The sequence below is a fragment of the Neodiprion lecontei genome, chromosome 2, assembly GCF_021901455.1.
Source record: "Neodiprion lecontei isolate iyNeoLeco1 chromosome 2, iyNeoLeco1.1, whole genome shotgun sequence".
NCBI classification, from domain to species: domain Eukaryota; kingdom Metazoa; phylum Arthropoda; class Insecta; order Hymenoptera; family Diprionidae; genus Neodiprion; species Neodiprion lecontei.
In genome coordinates this window covers 41,051,562-41,072,737 of record NC_060261.1, presented here as the reverse complement: position 1 = coordinate 41,072,737, position 21,176 = coordinate 41,051,562, and the positions used below count along the sequence as shown (strand labels likewise).

Genomic DNA, 21,176 nt, shown 5'->3' with positions numbered 1-21,176 from the left:
GCCGATGAAATGGAAAAAAACAAACATTTCGAAACGACGTTGGGCCAGAATTAGCAGGGTTAAGTATCACGCGGCAGCTGATCGCACTCGGAGAGTGAAAAAACTGCTTTATATCCAACTCCGTGCAGCCACAACTCGATTAACGCCTGACCCTGACCGCCTCGGAACTGTTTCCAATTTTTCAATATCATCTCAATCCCGCCTTTTGAATGTAATTCTCACATTTTTCCCCGCAAGCTTCGTCCGAAAGCCGGGGCAACGGACGACAAAAATATGCGCTATCGGCGAATTAGTGAAAAGTCAGTGGAGTTGGACTCGATTCGTGCGTTTGTAATAATTACGGCGACGTTTCGCCTGTCGGAAAATACGCTTCTCGATAATCCAGCGATTCGCCCGATTCCCGGCTGATTGTTTGTTTTCAGTGCTTTTGGCAGGGGGAGCCATGCGCACCTGGTCGTTATTGTAAAACTCGTAACGCAGTCAGGATGAGCGAACGAGACTCGAGTTGACTCGAGTGCTCTTGAGTTGTACGGGCAAATGGGCCAACACAGAGCCTTATCTAAATCAATTAAAACATGTTTGTCACATCGCGCGTTAAATATTGATGGAACGCAGTCACACGCGCTGTGACCGTGCGTCGCTTCGCGATAACGCGACTTTTCAAATAAAAATCAACAAGCTACGAGAGGATGGTTGTGGAAAAAGTGGAGCAACGGAGGGGCGAAACGATGATAAAAAAAAAAAAATAAAAAAAATAAAAAAAGAATAAAGAAAATGACAGAGTAATCGATTTCACAGGTGAAAAAGAGGAACGTCGAAAAAAATTCGTGACCGAGAAAAATATATCCCAATTTTTCCTCCATTCGCGAAAAGTAATGTTCTTTTTATGGCTGAAACGTTTCCGCTGTCACTTTCTGCACGCGCGCATACATCCAGACTTTTCGTAGAATATGGGGATCGATTTTGGTGCCATTGACGATCGTCTCGCGCAGAATACAAATATGTAAATCTAATTTAAATTATGGTGCTCGTAAAAAAGGGATTATATGCGCCCCTGTAATATACACCTGAGCCTTGTGTAAAATATCGCAAATAAAAAAAAATAAATAAGTAAATAAAAAAAGAAAACGAAGAAAAGAAAAAGATTTTGCAACTTTCCTCTCTCACGTTTTTTCCATTTTTCTTCCCCCTCTTATTCACCCATCTAAACTGGGTACTCTCTTATCTTTTTCTATGACATTACGCTTCCTTGCCTTTCTTTTCACCACCATGCACCGCTCCCTTTTTTCGCGCTCGAATTTAAACCGTTATTAAAAAGAGGGGAGAAATATACATATACATATATACAGGGACAAAAAAAATTATTTAAAAATAAACCACTGTTTCGCCGTGTTGCGATTCTTCTTTTTCGGTTCTGTCATTTCGTTGCGTACGTAACAACTATACGCGTACGCGAGCTATTACACTTACTTTATCGAATTTTAAGCGGAGTGTCTTTTTTTCCTCTTTTTCGTTCGATTTTCTGGGTCTTTTTTACATTTCTTTTTCAAATACGACGAAATTTCTATCGTCCTCTTTTACGGGACGTCCGCGTCGACGGTTTTAATTAATTGACGATACTGCCGCCGGAGCGTCTGTCGTTTACCGATTTATGCAGGTAATTAAAACGAACCGTTCCTTTGTGTTACCGGAGTCGCGAGAGGTGCAGGCATTCCTGAAAGTGACGGAATGATCGATTCTTTGCCAATGTCAGTAAATTGTTTCACCATTCGACGACGTGCGCGTGTGATGGTGGATGCGTGTGACGGACGGACGTGTGCGCCCAGTTTACAATGCGGAGGATATGGGGCGTATTCTTACGTGAGCTGAGGATGAGGTATAATGTCAGAGAGAGAGAGAGAGAGAGAGAGAGAGAGAGCGGCGGGTCTCTGGATGTGGGACACGCGGGTATTCGAAATTAATTATTATATTGTTGTGTACGCAGGCTCACCCCGGAGCCCCCGGAGCCCCCGGGGTTTCTAACGAGAATTCGGGGCTTGGCTCGTCCGAATCTGCCAACGTGGAGGTTACACGCGTCGTTTGCCTGCACGATCTAGGTAACGTACAACCCACGAGAGGAACAAAGCTTTTGACACGCAGCCACAGCGCGTCGCTTCCAAAGGAGAAAAATAAATTCACTCGCGCGATGGTGAAAAAACCCGAGGAAAATCACGAAGAGGCGGGGAATCGGATCAATGGGGTGCGAATGACGCGCGGCGGCGACGGCGGCGGAAGAGGAGGAGGACCGAGGCGATGTGTAAGGTGTAACGAGGAGAGCACTTGACCTAAAACTATCGGAAATCAGTTTTCGCCCATCGCTTAGTAAAGTGAAACCAATTGTAAAACTCAAGGCAATTGGCTGAGCTGTGATACTAAACTGAAACGAGCGTATATAAGACCGTTCGAGCTTGCAGACACGCGTTACGACTTTCTCGTCGAAGAGAGAGAGAGATAGGGAAAAAGAGAGAAGGGGAGAACTCTACCTTCAACCATTCGCATTCAGGCATATAAATGTAATGAAAATTTTCACCGACTATCTATGGATAAACACGAGCTATGCATTATCTAATTACTACCCACACACGCATGCCGGATAGTCGGTGAAACTTTCAAAGCTTTGTGCGAAATATCGCAGAATCCAATGGAAGTTTTCTCCACGAGGATATGAATGTTTCAAGGTAATTAACAAATTCAATTAAATAATTGCTCTGAAATCGGAAAAGAATTCAATTGAATTATACCTACTAGCTTGTGTGTACAATAATTGAAGAAATGAAACCTATTTTTCAATCATTACGAAATGATTTTACCGTATCGAATCACACTTCACAGTTCCAAACAGACTCATTGGGATTGTTGTAGTAGGTAATACTTGTCGCAAAACTGAAGCAAAGCTTTTTAGTTTCGTATGAAAAATGATTCCGGTAACTCCGAGTGAATTTAGTGTAACTCGTACGTTAACGATAAGCATTCAAAATTTATCCCTAATGTAAACAAGTTGCTTGCGATGATCGAATTAGAAAAAGTTGAAAGAAAGCAAGGAAAAGCAACAAATGTCAAAACATTGACAAAGTGCGAGAGCCCCGATTTTTTTCCGAAAACGCGACGCGTCGCTTTGGTGAAAATTTCGCGGACAGGCGGGCTATCTGCGAAGCCCAGAAATGTCGGGACGAGTATGCTTCGCTCGATTGACGCGAATGCCCGGCTCTCTGCCCACCTAAATTCGGTGCACCAATAATATCAAATGCATTGAATTGAACCCGGTGACCCCGGCGAGTCTCTGGCAGGTGACGATGATCAGCACGTGGCAACGTGTGTGGATCGTGTCGAGGGGCGCAGTAGTAGCGTCGGGTTTTCGTCAGACACGCGGCCCACCCGCCGGACAGAAATCCCGGATGAAATTCTTCCCTGAATTCCGAGGTGACGTGATATATACTCGCGTTTCGCGAATTTATCAAAACCGATTTCCGACCCCGAGTCGCGACAACTGTCCAATCCGATTGGATCCCCGCTGACTCCGACGCTCGGTGGATATTCGAATTTAAAAATAAACATTCTGCCCATATACGCGTATTTCGTTAAATTTATTCCCACCTCTCACGGCTACTTTCACACCGTAAGACTCGAACAGATTCTGTGTACTTTCTAAATCCTTGATAGTAATTTTTTCTCAATTTTGGAACGAGTTGTTTGATCTCAAATATTATCTTTACCGAGTATGTCACGGAAGTTGTTCCTTGTACAGAATGGTTAAATTAATATCAGTGAATGAAAGTTCGTTCAAAGATGAAATGCCTTTATTTAACTCTGCGGATTGTTTTTCGGGCGGGGATCCCGTCCGAGAAAAATGAAAAAAAAAAAGATTAATAAAACAGCGGAGGTAATAAAATTCTCAGCAATTCGCCTGTATCGGCGAATGAATTTTATTTGACTCGAATACATTTTTCATCTCAACGAAATACACGCGTCGAAGTTACAAGTTTTTTCTACATTTTGCAGAAAGTAATCTCGGCATTGTTTGTAGGTTGATCTTGCCGGGCACGCGGATAAAGTTCGTCGAATGTGTCGGAGACTCTCAGGTTATTATTATACAACCGCCTACCTCGTATAAATTCTATTGTCACGTTATTGCGTTTATCTTGGGAATCAATATACAGCTCTCGCGGTTCTTCGGTAAATGGGAAAACATTTCGTTGACATCTTGACCCAACTTTCCCAGCTCCGAGATTCTTTGGCACTCGAAGTAAATTTCATCTCAAATCAGCTACTAAACAGCGATAAATGGGATTCCTGACGACGTCGTAATGACGACGATCGGTTTTATTCGGCGAATATCATCCGAGTCACAGACAGTCGGACAGGAACTGTGTATTTCTGCGATTGACAAGTTCAATTATACACCGAATCCTGTTGAAAATAAGCTGGATCGCATTTTAAATTTGGCCTAGAATAACGCAACTCTGGGAATGGATCGTCGAGTCGGAGGCGCTTGACGTTCCATTAATTATCTTCAATTTTTACAGCTCTTATCGTAACGTGTTTCAGAGGCTCGCTAATTGCCAGCAACGCGAGACACTTGACGTTATTTTGCGAGTAAACTGAGTGAAAAAAATACAAATAAGCGCAAATCGAACGGCGTTAAATATCAGCGTTCTATTTTTAAGCCCCCTTTTGACCCGGGAGAAGGAAACATCGACGCATAGCTTCGACTGTTCTCCCTAATCTCTGAAACTTCTGCTTTTACTCCACGTTTCTTCACGCTTCTTCGCAGCCTCCCCCCCCCCCCAACCTGCAGCTGATATTTATGTGTCATGCCCACCGTTTTTCTGCGGGGTTAATATATTTCACCGCGTGCGCAGGGCCTGCACAACAAAGAGGGAAGTTCGCGAAAACGATCGGGCCACAAAACAACTCGGATTCACGGAGGCAGAAAATGATTAAATGGATCGCTCGTGGTGTGCGCGTTTCTTTCATCGTGTACGTAAAACGAATGTACAGTATATGTATAGGATTTATAGACACTCCCCACATTTTCGAAGATGTATTATTTCATGCCAAGAAGAGAAATATAACGCTTGGCATTAAATTTTTGGACGTAAATTAGAAAAGAATTTCTTACGCGGTGAAAAGAATCGTCCAACTTCCGTCCGCTTCTTACAAACATCCATCACAGTTTGAATTTTTAAGCATAACTTGGAAAAAAAAAAAAAACGAACCACCCTCTTAGTTCAGAAGGAGCATATTTTTTAGAAGCACGAATAATTCTCCATCCCCACAAAAACGATTTTGACGACAAGATTTTGAGGAAACATCGCGTGTCGGTAACTTTTTAAACCATCGCCAATTGATCCACGTTTTTAAAATTACCACCTGATATAAACTTTGCAAAGACGTCGATAATTTCCACACGAGTTAATTTTAGCATTGATTTGAAATTTTCATACACTTTCGGTCTGTTTTCTGGACAGGATTCTAAGCCAATTCAAAATCGATTTTCAATATTCAGAACCCCGTGAAAAGGTTTTAGAAATATCTGCATCTTTCGTCTTTTGACAAGCTTTCGCCAACCGGGAGAACGTTTGATATCATTATCCGCCGTGCAGGCCAGATTTCCGAATCCAAGAAAGCGAGAAAGATTTTGTTCCATCTACCCGCAATCATTTGTTCCAGGTAGCGAAAGTTTGAAACGATACAGATAAATCTGAAACGATGGCGACGCGACGGTTGGAGTGCAGAATGTTGGGAAACCTAAAAGTTTCCGGGAATGTCTAGGAAAAGTTATCCACTTTGGTCAGCCACTAAATTCCTGTAATTGACCCATTAGAATGACGTACTTCCGTCAATTCGCAATTAGCGAAGGAGTCGTCCAACCACCCGTCGGCATCCCTTCGTATGTTTTTCGAAGGATGCGCACACGGCCGTTCGACAATCGTCATTACGCATCGGCTAATCGCCATCGTGCGACTAGATCGTGCTTATGCAATCGCGAGAGGACGGAACGGACGAATGTTTACGCGTTTACTCAACAACTTGACGACGACGCGCTTTACGCCTTTTCAACGATCCACTTTCCCTCCCTTCGCTCTCTTCCGTCCTCTTGCGGCACTCAACAGGAAGACATTAAGCTCACGACTGTACGAAATAACTCTTGAAAGTTTTTTTTTATTTTTTTCTCTGCACTTCAGCACGTGTGTTTCCGTATGTAAGTGTAAGTGTTTACCATGCCACGGCGATTCGGTGAAATATTTGCACCAAGCGTTTCATCCTTTGCAAATCCAGAAATGGAGGGTCTGCTTTCTGGGTCCTCATTCTCAACCCACTAAACACGGAGAACGTCACAATTCAGTCACGTTATGTAATTATTTTCGGCGGAAGCTCGAATTCTTCGACCGAAGAGGAGAGGCAGTAACGCTGGTAAAGGTTCAGGCTTCGGGGAATCTATTTTTAATTTCCTAAAATCAACGAATTGTCGTTTCTCAGCTCCAGAGTACCCAAATGTTTGCTTAAAGTACCAAGTCGATTCTCGAGTGTATCAATTCGAATATCGGTATCTCCGACTCTTGGGAAAAGAATTCGCCAGTATTTAGATTTCAGTATCTGACTTGTTGGGAAAACTGTACGTGAATCGAGGGTGAAATTTCAACAGGTTTAAGTGTCAAATGATGGGAACACTTGGCAAATATTTACTGACTCCTGTAGCAGGTGCTTACGCCTTGCGTTTCCACTTTGGCCGGAAGAAGTGAGGGGGAAAGGCTCGAGATCAACGGATTTATAACCAGTTCGCGAACCTCCGCAGCTGCATCCGGCTCAAGATATCCGCGAAACGTGATCAGAAACAGATGAAAGACGTACAGCCAGTGCGACCACGGTTCTTGAGTACGACAGTTGTTCCAGAAGCTGAAGAATCATTTTCCTTATCTTCCAGTCTATGAAATTCCACTCGCAGCATGAATGAAATGAGATATCGCAGTTGTTTCGTGAAATTTATCGTCTCTGACCGGAGCAAAGCTGGACTTTTGCCGAATTCGAGTGTCCTCGATGATAAGAGAAGTTTTTTTAATTTGAAAAATATCTTGCCTTCCTTAGGCATAATTGTGACTTAACAAAAATAGGTACAACTGTTGCAATTTCTCTAACGAATCATACGTGAGAGAGGAACTTGCGATACTTTGATAAGGTTCCATCTTCTTGTCTCATCGACAATACAGACGTTGAACTAAGCAGCGTGAAAAAAAAAGTGGGCAGAAATTTTTCACCGTATAAAAGTAAAACTCTCCGAGAGAAAGCTTGCACTCGAATGACTTTTTCACAAGGCTGTATAAAAAACCCAATTAAAATTTCAATTACCTTTTGTAAGGCTGAAAGTTGGCGTATTGAAAAAAGCGAGGGTTTTCCGGATCGGGTTCGACGTGAGTGACTTTTGGGAAGGCGTCTGGTTCTGAAGAGTTTTCAACGGGAATTCTCGGGCGAAAGGTGCGGACCAAGGCCTAAGTATATTCACTTACAGAAACGTGAGGCGACCGAGTGACTTCCGGCGAAGGATAAATACCCCGACATTGTGAATCTCGGCCCGAGGCGTCGCTTCCGACCGGTCAAAGGGCCTAGGATTTGATTAAGAAATAGCCGCTGCACCTAACTCTACGGCCCTACAACACCGACCGGACTTCCGGTCCGCAGGCGGCCAGGTACGCAGTCGTGATCCCGGGAAGAAATTCGCCCGGGGCACGGTAGTGAAACTTTGTCGAGGGCCTTTGTCAATAATACTTCAAAGTCCGGAAACACGCCCGTCGGACACTAGAACGGAACTGCCGCTGCAGGACGACTTATCGTCGGGCACAGAGCCGCGATTCTAGGAATCCTCGTTGAGAAGGGTGAGCCGCCCTTCGACTAGACCAGTCCAGACTAGACTAGACTAGACGGGACTCGAACATCTACCGGGTGTATAGCGGGGTTAATAAATTCGCAAAACAAATACGAATTACGTAGAACCAGGGGTTGAAAAGTCAGGCTGAAATTCATATTTTATGACGAATACTTTTCTTCGTCGGTTACGGTATTGGAGGAAAAAGAAGAAGAATTGTAATAGAGAAAGTTCAGTTGTTGGTAACTTGCATCAAAAAAAAAAAACACAGAGAAAAAACTCGCGTCATTATTCGTCTACAGTTTTTTGTTTATCCCAAAACCGGTCTCATGAAGAAAGTTGAAGGGAATTTATCTCTTGACTGTGTAAAATCGTCATGCGTATACACGCATTATCGTTGAGCGGGTATCGGAAAAACAAAAAAAAAAAAAAATATAAATACAAAGCATTACGCGATGATATTCAAAATATTATAATTAATAATAAAATCGATATGTTTCATCAGAAATTCGTGTTTTAAAATAACGTTATTCCATGTATACAAAGTGCATATTATTTCGAATGAAATTCAGTTCGAAATACCTCACAGTCACAGCTTTCGAAGCTTTTTTTCGTACCGAATTTCTTTTTCCCTCCGGTTTTTGCGTGCTTTACGTTTCAACACTTTCTCATTCATACGAATCAACAGCGCGTCCATTCCGCACGTACGTACGTCATTCACGGAGTGACGGAGGCGTCCATTCGTCCGAACGGCAATCGGTAATCAGAGAGACCAAGAGGGCTCGACGGGGTAAAAAGGGTTGGGGCGTACCCGTATAGTTATACCGATATTACTCGGAGCTGTGTGCTTACGGTGCCGCGATGATGCTCGGCCTGTGGCTGGGCTGAAACACCCCAGAGCACACCTCGGTTTAGGTTTAATACTGCAGAACCGGGCAGGCACTAACCCACGCAATATCGGCCAAGACGATACAGGTTACAGGTATAAACTATTATATTGCGCCACTATCACCCCCCCTTTCCTCATTTTCCCCGTCTTTGCGCAGCCACAATATGTCCCTCTTCTGCCCTTTCGTCATTTTCATTTCGCTTATTCTTGTTTGTTTCACAGTCCGCGATCTTTTTTTTCCCATGCTTCCGTGCCCGTATTATTGTTAGTTGAAAAAGAGGACAGGTTTTTGGACTTATGGAACAACAGAGATCCGTATTCGGGAAATTTTCACTGAGAATATGGATTTTCGGAATCTCGCACCGTAAGATATACGTATGTATTAATAAACATATAATCGTCCGAGTTGTGCGCAAGTTGAAAAAATAGAGCAGAGTCGATATATTTCTATTTAAATAATTTTGACGGGAAGAGGACGAGGATCTTGGCGATTATTCGTAAGCTGAGAGAAATTTTTAGTTACGTTTACTTCTCGGTCCTTAACTTTTTTCAGTTTTTACCACAATCGAAAAATATAGTTCTAGGTAGAAAATGAAAATTAATTTTGTAGCTGTTACCGGAAAGTCTAGTATCCGTTACTAATCCTTCTCATTATCATCACTGTTACTATATTTTCTTGTAACCGTTGCGAAAATTTAACGCTTGTGCGACAATAAATTGACGTCAAAGCCTTGTTTAACTAAAAAAAGTAGAGACAAACTGACAAACTCACAAACTGACTTTGCGTTGCGATTACCAAAAAACGATCTACAATAGCGTAAATGGTCAGGCGTACCTCGTTTTTCGCAATTCCAACAATATTCAAACAGTTTTTTTAACGATACCTGTTTCACTGAATTTTGCTAGTTACTGTAAAAAATTAATTATTCTCAGTGTATCGAATTCGATGTGAAATTATTCCCGCACGTTCAACTGCGAACAGGGACCACGATCAGGGATGTACGAAGCTCGACTCGTCTTGGACAAGGACGCAATAAGAGTAATAATAAAATCCGTTTGTCACGTAGATCATATTATAACCCGAGTGTTGAGAAAAATGAAATACACGAATTAACCAGTTTAATTTCTACCAGATTTACGAGCTGTTTTTTTGCCTCCCGCGGTAATGCCGTCGGGGTTTCTTGTGTATTGTATAATTATGCATGCATAAAATACGAGGGGTCGTGATCATTGCTGTCGTTGAGACGACGGGTTTAATTCCTCCGTGGCGTAATCGATCCGGGAATAAGCTCGTGATTATACATTGTACAATTACTGCACGTAAAAAATGTGTGAAGACAAACGGCAATTTGTTTCCAGGTGTTCGTAGTTTTTACCACAATATGAATGAGAGCGAGAGAAAACAAGAGAAAAATTTCTCCTTGTGGAACATATAACTCGTTATTTTTCTTTTCTTTTTTTTTATTTTGTTGTAAAGCATATTTCGAGTGCCGCAAGGTCCCGGCGGGATTCCGAATTAAGCAGGAAAAGACCGAAATAAAATCTCTACGTGCTGAATGCGGTGAGGAGTAATAAAGAGGCTTGCTGGCTCGAGTGTGACACAAGTTTGTATTAAATTAGAGTGAGATCAAAAGATCTCGTCTGAAATGCTCTATTTCAAGATTCACAGTAGCGTTTTCACTCCGCGGCTTGAATCACTCTGTTTCATGACTTAAGAGTGTATTATGTATATACATGTACAATATACATCGTGTCTGCATTAAAACCGCGGAGAAATAACCGAGGCTTGGCTGTAAGTCTTAAATTTCACTTCTCGTGCTGTGCAAATCTCGCTAATCAAAAATTACGACACAGATTAGGGAAGACAAATTGCAAATGGAGGTTGTATCTTTGCATACATTGCACGAATCGCACTGATTACTCAAAGAAAACCGCGACAACATTTCCAAGTTTAATAATATCGTTTTTCGTTTCCACATACACGATGAAGAAATAAAGCGACGACGATTATATTCTTCTAACCTTAGACGGGAGCTGCACAGTCAAGATAACGCGCACGTCAATCCTCCGATAGTTTATAATACTCCTCACGCAAAATTTCCTCGATTACCTGCAGGCTAATCGATTATTAATAATGTTAGTATAAAAGTTTAGGAAACAGCGACACGCGATGTTTATAAGAATTCTCATCGCGGCGTCCGAGTTTTAACGATACCGATGAGACGATGGGAAATTGCGGTGCAAAGTGGAGTTTCATAATTCGATCTTAGTTCCTAATTTTATTATCGCCACCGACTTTCAGCGAGTCGACGTTTTCCTTCGTCCCCCTCCCGCTTTTCCTATTCCCCGCCGGCTGCAGCCTCTTAGTTTTCACGCCAAGCCTTGCGGCCGATTAACCGAGATGTCTGAGGGAAAATTTCTTCAATTCCGTTTAACGATACACGCCCACGATCGTCGTAATGGTTTTTATTCATTTTTATATAAAAATTTTTGTTCCTTTTTTCGCGAACACTTTTCCCGCAACATGATGTATCGGTATGAAAAGTAATTATACGCAGAACATTAACGATCAGCCACCTCAGATTCGTCAGGAATTATATTACCCATGAATCCGGGTGTGCGGTGTTAAATGTAATACCGAAAATGTTCTACAGAAGTCCACTCGATTTCGGTGTTGATTTTAAGACCACTCGGTGTCAAGAATCGAACGTTTCACACCGATTATGTTTAAATTTTACACTAATAGTTGCAGACTTCTATTGACACCGTGAATTTTCCGACAGTGTAATTATACGTGTTTCGGATATCAGCGAAGCGGCGACTTCTTCTTGAATCAAGCGAGGCTATTATAATCAGGTAAAAAAATACCCCGCGACCGTATATTTATTCGGGAATTATTCCTAGCCTCTCGAGCGAGGTGAGATAAAAAAGTCTCGGCGTAAGATCAGCGGCCGCGAAGCTGCAGCTGGACGGGAAAAACGGAAGACGTTGGAAAACTAGCTGGATAAACGACGAAGCCTATCTAAAGAGGCGTATTATGTGCAGTGTATGGTATACGTACTACGTAGGTGTGTATGTACATGTATATATATATATGTATATATATATATATATATATATATATATATATATATATATATATATATGCTTGAAGGAGAATCGAAGCGTCTCGAAAAGTCAAATATCCGTAGAAACGCGTAAATCTTTATTGAGTCGAGGGAAATCCGCGAGAGCGAATGCCACATGGGTTTATATAAAGTACCCATCCGCTATGTTCATAGTAAAGTCATTCCGCAATGTCGTTTCTTTCGCATCGAGAGGCAGCCTTTTTGCTCCTCCCAAGCTCCTCCTTCATTCTTTACCGTTTTTCCTCCGCTTTCGTTTTTTCCATACCCGGTTCGCTGTATATTATACGACGTAACGATTGAAATCAAGTGGGTGCAGGAATGACGTACCTTGTACAAAATAAAGAAGAAAAGAAAACGATGTAAGTATGCGGCGATTGGTGATCGGAATATCGGGAATTTCGCGAGAAATTTTTCTTCAATTAACGAGGGACACGCGTTTCCCTGAGTGACCTTGTAAATTTCAGCCAAGGACTCGATTCCTTAGACAGGGAGTAACATTTTTCACCTGAATCTCATCGTCACGATTTTGCGCCTTGAGAGAGGACGCGAAATTTTTTCCATATATTTCGATTTTTTAGAAAAATTAACAATCCAATGTCAATCCTGTATCGGTTGGATTAATTCTACCGACCGAAATAATCGTTTACTTGCTAATCGAAAGAATTCTAACCCCGGGTGATGAAATTTGATATTTCTTTCATTACAGGACGTGAACGCATTTTGCCATTGATATTTTTCATCCGTTTTTGCTTTTATCCAAAAATACGAATAGGAACGTGCACTTGTGCATATTTTCGTTCAGATAAATGTACGAATGGCTCTTCACGTACTACGCAGTCAATTTCAAATTCCCTCTCAAGCGAGAAATATCTATGAAAAATACACGCGCGTCTCTTCGTCGACTCTCCTCTCGATCCTTCAACGTTTTTTTCCAGTCGGGCGTCAACCTTTGAGAATTTTAAACGCGAGCTTCGGACGGCAAGACGAATTTCTACACACTCGAGGCGGCAACCGGAGGCAGATCGAAGATGGATGCTAATATATTATTATTGGGATTGAGAAAAGTGTTCGGAAATGTATTACGTTCAAAAACATATACATGCAAGCCAGGAAAGTGATGAATAACGTAAAACTGTGACTGGGGAAAAAAACGTGAGCGCAAAAAGCGGAAGATACGAGGAAAACAATAAAATTTCAAAACCGCGTGTTACGGATAATAATGCGTAAATAGAAAATTGGCAGAGGAATTTTCTCCTCTTTATCAAAAAAAAAAAAAAAACTCGTTCACCTCTGGCGCTGTATGTAAATGTTATCACCGTATGACGTCGATAGTGTAACAATGATGTCTGCCGTGCGTGTATCCGGTGAATCAACACGGGTGCCAATAAATATGATCAGACATCGTATTGTAAACAATTATACATTATATGTACCGTGTATCGGTGGGGCGATCAATTTAGCAAGTTTCACTGATCGTGAGTTATTATCCCGGGGCGATAAATTCAGATCCCTTGACTCCAGAGGTTTCAAATAATTCGCTGATTAATAGGTATAAGAAAAATCGAGAGCTACGTAGAAAAATGAGATTTACACTTTTTACCGCTGAACTCGAGCTGCTATACACAATTTATACAGCAATAATTATATCCGTTCGCAGTAGTGGGTAGAAAGGCGAGATAATTATTCGGATCAAAGGGAGAAAGGGAATAAAAACTAGAAAAACCCGAATCGTTATTACGTTCTCGTAAAGAGTGGCTGATTGGAACTGACATGAAACGGTGTATAAGTACCTCAATTTTTCGATCTAATTTCCGTTAACGCAATTCCGTGATGCATGTATATACATTTATCAATTTACGAAGCTTAATCCTTTGAAACGAAATTTTTAAGTATTCTTATTATCACCTATTTTACATTCATTTTTTGTACATTTACAGAACTTTTCAAGATACTTGTGTGCGGGTTTTTGCTATTTCCGATAGTATACTAATAGATTTTCAATACTCGAAAGCGATAGTTGCGATATGATGTAAATTAATATTGTTAGAAACAAATTGATTGAAAAAAATCGTGAAAATTGAAGTAATAATTCATTTCCGAGAAAGTTACCCCCTCTACACGTGTAAATGTTTTACATAAATTATAAGTTTTTGGGGTCGTTGATTGCAAATTTCAAATTTCAATCGGATTTTTAAAATTCAAGATGGCGGATCCAATATCGACCGAAATTCGATCGAATTCGGCGAAAAATCTCTGTCCCGGGGTTTTTGGGATCGTTGATTACGAATTTGAAATCAGATTTTGAAAATTTAGTACGGCGAATCCAATCAGCGACTCCGAAAACAACTGCATTGAATTTTCTAACCGTATTCGATGGAATTTGAAATTTTGGTTCAACGTATCGGATCTAATGCCTTGAATTTTTGAAATTTGATTTGAAACGTGTAATCAGCGACCCGGAAAACCATTGCAGAGAGTTTTTTGATCAGATTTGATCAAATTTCAAATTTTCACCGTCTTAAATTTTTGAAACCTGATTTCAGACTTGTAGTAATTTGAAAAGCTTACGTCACGTATATCCAACTTGTTCCGTAATTTCTGGCCATGAGATGTAGGTACACATATACGTATACATAGATTCCGCGAGTTCTGGTCACAGTATGCCGCAATCCTGAACGCGGTTGATCCGGTTCCAGTAGCGCGTCTAAATTAACCCTGAACAGCATCTAAGCATTGCGGTTTCGTAATACGTACAGGATTAACCGCAATCACGCTAAGCGAGTGCTCGTACGATCTGAAGGGTGAATATCGTGGTTCTGAAAGCGGCACGTGGAAGCGGGGCAAACTGTCTCGCCGATGAAAAGAGGGAGCGAATCAGCGACAAGCGAAGCAAAGCTGCATTGAAGATCCCTCCGAACAGAGGCGCGAATCCTGCTTCGGCTCTGCGTTTTCCTCGGCCTGACTTTCCGAATAATGAAATAAATCGAAGGAAGTAATCCGAAGGCGGCTCGTGACGGAGACGAAAAAATCGCCACGTCACGAAATCACAGCAGGTGCCTACACGCCGCGTAACAGCCTCCGTTCCGGATTGAATATCCCGGTCGCCTTACCCCAATTTATTAAAGCTCGTTTTCGGGCTGCAACCCCGTCTGCCTGCCGACGCGAGGCGACGCGACGTAGGTAAGACCGGAAGTTTCGCTCACGTACGGGGAACGGTTACGATCGCCGATACACGTAGTTATATATAGGCGATCCAGCGAGCTGGGACGACGCACGGCTCGATCCGGACTATTATAACCCATAAGGTTATATCCCGGAACGATATACACCGGGCATGGGGATGCATGCCAATACTCGGAGCGACGCGACGCCGTCGTCCCGACGTCGAGGAAGCCGACGAGGACTCGCGTTATACCCGCCGAGTCGCTCTTTCGTCGCAGATACGGATCAAAATCGCCCCACGCGAACGCCCCGATTGTCATTCAGGGGACGAGACACGTCCGGAAGTCGTATCCGTGGTCAATATTGTTATGGAAAACAAATTCTCTGTTTCAAATTCTGAATATATTTCACCGATATTTATTTACGGGCTTAAGCGCAAATTCGTATACCTCCCGAGTTCCGGATTGCGTGGATTTTCATCTATCTTAAACTCCTGGTCTGTTCATTTTACGATTTCTATAAAGTATTTGGGAATGAATCTATCCAATTGTCACGAAAAATCGCCAAGGCTTGGTTTTCAACTTCCGATTAGCAAAGATTTCTCTTCGAGAAGTCTTTTCGAAAGATTACGTATATTCTATAATTGCTGTTTAGGCACAGGCGATTGTTGAGATTAACGGAGGGAATGAGAGAATCCAGAGAATAGATATCGCCTAAAACAAAGAAAGAAATACCGATAATATCAATGGTTGATTGCACACGGATCAAACTATTTTTAACATCAAAGCTGACTGCCGTTTTAACGGTCCGTTAAATATTTCACCGATAGCCGTGGTCGTTGGGCATTATGTGCCGCATAATAACGTACGTCAATCGCCTATCGTTTGTGTGTACAAAAGATGTAACGGTTGAGTGCAGCTGGTCAAAGCGCGACCTCGTCGTGATTGGAAAAAAGGAAACCTGCAGTTGAAAAGCTGGTTCGAAAAACGGTGAGAAAAAAAAAAAAAACATTGACAAATATTACTAGCAAACGTGGTTGCAAATACGCCACGATTAGCGAAATGCAATTCTGCACTGTAAGCTGCACACGATTTTCCGAAGCCCTTTACGGATAAATCGAGTGAATTGTCTGATGAATTGAAAGTTGAAAGAGAAAAAAAACACGGTTTCAAAGATTTACAGCTACGTCATTAATCGCGCCGATGATAGTTGATACGAACGAAATGCTGCTTACGTGTGATAAAGATAGGTGGTACCCTGTACCATGTGATGAATATAAATCTGATCATGTTCGAATAACACGAGCTAAGATACCAACAACTTTGAGGAAATTTTGTATAATTAGAACGTTCCAAATCGACGAACCCTGGTGTTTCTTATTCGATTATAATGCTTCTAAATTCATTTTGTTTGCCGTAAAGATCTCAAGATTGAATATTAGAATCGGATCAAGAACTTCAGAGTTTCGTGATGCTGAACGTTCTAATTTCATACTTCTTAATAATTTGCGTTATTAGAATTTGCTCGGATTTATTTCTATCGTCCGGTAAGAATGTTGTTTCACAGTACCAAATAACGTTTCTGGAGTTTTATAAAACGATTTGTTCTGTTTTTCTAAATTTTCATTCGGATAGTCGGGCCGGTTCGTCCTCAAACACACGGCGAGTGATAATCCTGGATCAGAATAAGACAGGGCAGAAAGTATCGATCGCGAAGATGAACTAATACCGAAGTGGTATGAAAAGCTGGATTATTTTTCTCCCGGCATCGCGGCTAACCGTGAAGTTTCATAGCCGACGTGAGCCGTTTGTTTTCGCGTGATGCTTGCCTATTAGCTATTCATTTCGCTCTCCGCCCACGTAGGACTCTATTCTAGTTCCATAAGCCGTCTCCTTTATTACGAGGAGGTATATCGATTTGATCAGCTCCCAGTTCGGCTGACACGTACGACGTCCTTCAGCTCCTACTTGACGAGTCCTGCAGGCTACGCGTTCGCTGTTCCCGCGAAACGACGTCGGATACTTTGACGGATGGGGATGAAAAGGGAGAAACAAATACCGAAAGATGCTCTTTTTCCCAAATTCTTGCAACCGATCTTGGCTAGAATGGAGTACAGATTGCGAGACTGGCTGAGACTTGAAAAAAGTTTGCGTTCCTTGGGGACGAATGTTACGGTAAATGGCACAGCTTGAACGGATACGAAAATTTCGCGTGAATCGAAAGTGACGAAGTTGACGACTGGCTCCGTGAAAACTATGCTCGCAATTCGATCCAGCAAAATTCTGACGAAACGAATAAAAGAACGACGAAGAGTGCTTTCGTGCCGAAGAAGAAGTTCGCAATTTTTATCAAAGCGACGTTCTTCCACGATGAAAAATATATATGAGGCGTTCGTTTAAGATCCCGGGGGAGATGAATGGTTCCTTTATGAGCGAGAAGCAGCAGTTGGCAAAGAAATTGAGAGAGTTAAACGAAACGTGATTATTAGACGCATCGCAAAGGACAGAGACCTGCACATCGAAGCTCAGACATCACTAATTGTCTTGTTAGCGAAAAGGCGGACGGACGCGACGTGGAAACGAATTCCGGTTTACACAGGGGCGGAAGGTGCGGACTAAACGCCGAGTGAAATTGGCCAAAGTCAAACTACTTACCGCGAGGAAAATGAGAAACGTCACGGTTTGGCAAACGCGTAAAAGGGAGGGAAATTAGTCGCGGAACGAAGGCGGCGTTACGTAAGGGAGGAAAATCGAATAATAAAACCTTTCAAACCCTAAAAACGCGATACGGATAAACGATAATTGTACATCGTTGTTATTGCGTAACGTTGGTACTACGTATTAAATTGAATAACCTTTACCCGTTATATACTTGTATTCTTATTCTTACGTTCGTTTCATCCTCGGCTTCTTTTTTCTCCTCTTATTTTTTTTTTTTTTTTTCTATTTCTTTTACGGAAACGTCGGTACGTCGAGACCAGAACGACATCGACTATCGAACACGAGCCTCTTTTTCCTGCGACGAAAATCGCGTGGGTTAGAGACCTCGTTAGGAATAAAATCCCGCGTCTCTGCGTTTCTATCCCTTTGCTCTTTGCACGTGCGTCACGCGAATGGCGGCCCCCGCGGGTGGAGCGAAATTTTTGAATATTTCGTTACCGCGATACGCGAGTGTAAAGTGAAGGATCCATTTTGTATCGGAGAGCTCGCGAGGATGGGGGAGGAATTTTATAGGACCTATCGAGCATTTGCAAGAAGCTACGAAGCGTATTATTCTCGGTATCTTCTTCGCGGCTGGTTCGCGTGAATTCTCAAAACGTAATACAGGTTTTCCAATTTTCACTCCAAAGTTGGTCAGTTTTCATAGATATGTATGTATAGCCGTACGCTTCGCAGGTTTTCACCCAAGAAAACTATCAAAGTTTAAGGTCAGTCAGAGAAATAAGGACTGGGACGTTGAATTTAATTACACGGGTTTCAAAGAATCGTTAATTGGATATCTCCAGGGCGTAACGTATGAGAGTTAAAGCTAAGATCAACACACCGGATCCAAAAGGAAGGAAGAGGAGATGAAAGAAACGAAGGAATCTTGAGGCGCGAGAAGTTGCTCCATTTTGTTACAAATACTCGACTCGAATCAACTCGCCCGCCAATCAAGCTTGATACAAATTTATTTCCCCCAATGAATCCCAAATCGATTTCATTTAATCCCCTGATCGAAGGGACCAATACGATAAATATTCTATTCATCTGCAGCTGCCCATCCACCGATTTCTGTAATATAATTGCATACACGTACGAAATTTCTTTTCCCTCATTATTTTCCTCGTTCAGTCTGTCAAATTATTCTCAATCGAATCGTACGATTGGAATGTAATTTCACGAAATGAAACATATTTACTCGCTTTGCTTTATACAGCGACTGTACACGGTCCAGAAAATAGTCAATTTGTACCGAACGTTTCGCTGCAGTATCCAGATGACCGTATATAAAACGCAAAGCTGTCCAAAATACGCTGCATCAAATTGGATCAATCACAAATTGAAGCGGCTAAACGAGTTGAACAGGTTAACCAATACGCGGGTGGGTGAAAATTTGAATACGTAACAATATGAATCACCGCTTGTTTCCGTACAGCGTAATTTCGTTATTCAACAACGTTAATTAATCACCGCGAATCGCAAAAGAGTTGGAAAGAAAAAAGAAAAAAATATAAGCAAAAAATGAAACGAAAGCTATCGGCAATATTTCTCTGGAGTATTCAACGATCATCGGGAAACTGAATGAGAGAAAAAAACTGGGTATAAATCATCCTCTCCCAGGGTGGCTGTGTTTTAATCTCGCCTATCGAGTTCAGTCTCGCGACACATCGACGCCCGCTGTCTGGAACAAAGGGAAAAGTTGCGCTTGCATTTCAACGCGCAACATGTCATATTTGTTTTACGGTAAAACCCACGGGGCATGTAACGCGGGGTGTTGAAAGGCGTTAATGGGAAGGACGCAATTTGCACCCCTAGAAGAATGTAAAGGAAAATCGGGGCCGGCTCTAAGGGTGTAATCACACGTCTGCGGCTCGCACGGGGCGGCGTGGCCAGCGTCGCATGGCACACGGCGTACCTGTTCGAGACGGAGGGGATGACGAGACGGGGGCGCGAAGTGTAACCATGGGTATGCAGGTCATGGCGCATGTCAAAGCGGCGAGGGTGCGGCAGCTGCCGTGGCCGACGAGAACAGGGCGGGGATCCGGCTCGAAGCTCGCGAGGTTCGTTCGTTCGTCCTTTCCTTCGTTCCTTCGTTCGCCGACATTCAATCAAACGGAATCGCATCAATAAAATCTCGCCGGGCGTTGGAGAGCAACGCGACAGAGAAAGAGAGAGAGAGAGAGAGGAAGAAGAAGAGCCGCGACGGGGAAAAATAAACCCCGGGACAAAAAACCGAAGGATGATCGGATCATTCGCCGTTGTGGTGAGACCGGGGAGATGCAGGGGCGGATGGGGGGGGAGAAATCGGCGTCGACGTCTTAAAGTTTATCTCATTTGCAAAGTGCCGGGAGTCGCTTGGCCTGACCCCAAAGCCAGAACGTGCTCTGAATCATATTAGCGGGGCAAACAGCTGTTCCCGAGCCGGCGGACCGTCCCCCTTTCGCCACCCCCGGCTCGTCCTTTTCCTTTCATCCCCGAAAGCCGCGACGCCGCTCCAGGTGGCAACCGATTCGCCCTGAAATCCCGTGATTCCTCGTCAAGGGTTGATCAGCCCCCGGCCTCGTTCGCCACCCCCCCCCCCCCCCCCATCCCCACCCTCCCATCCCCCTCCCATCGCCCCAAAATTGCCTCGGACTACGAGAAACGGAAGGGATCGTCGCCGGTCGTTTATGTCCTGTGAATAATTAGCGAGATCGTTAAGACGTCGCACGTGCAAGTTTTCTCTCGGACAATCGCTACGTCGACTCTTGGCGACGACGGCCTCTGTTTCTGCACGACGGGAAGCCGAGAGCCAACGGCAATCAATCACCCTGCCATTTGACAGCCAAAAAGCAACCGACCCCCCTCTTTATATTATAAGATCATGCAAATTTATTCTTGCTATGAAATATGTTTGAATTCATATATATATATATATATATATATATACAGAGAGGGAGAGAGAGAGACGGTCCCCTATTATGAAGAGAGATTGCGTACACTGCGCGGTTTATACGATGTAGCGTAAACACACGATTTTATGTACAGTGTACCTTGTACCGAGAAGATGCGGAAATGAAAGCAAACTGTATATTTCCGGTCGAATTCTCTTTCTACCAACTCACGTAATCCGGCCAGATCGCGTTACGGGTTATATCGTCAAAAAGGGATAATGAAACTCGGTCGACCATCGCGCACTGAATACACGATGATACACGCACATACGCACACATGTGCGTATATTTATACATATATATATATATGTACGTACATATATATTATAGACGCGTATATACAACGTAGGTAACGTGTTGGTTTTTTTTTTTTTTAATTATTCTTTTTGTTTCTCAACGCAACCGGCAAGGGTAGCTTGTAACAGAATTCGAGGAAACGCGGCTGATTATACCGAAGGTAGA

General features: G+C 42.7%; 1 protein-coding gene across 2 annotated transcripts in view; it reads right to left on the bottom strand.

The window, feature by feature from the left end:
- LOC107220394 (somatostatin receptor type 2) overlaps positions 1-21,176 on the bottom strand; it is a 46,843-nt gene that overhangs the window by 8,996 nt on the left and 16,671 nt on the right. The gene's annotated exons all lie outside the window — the stretch shown is intronic.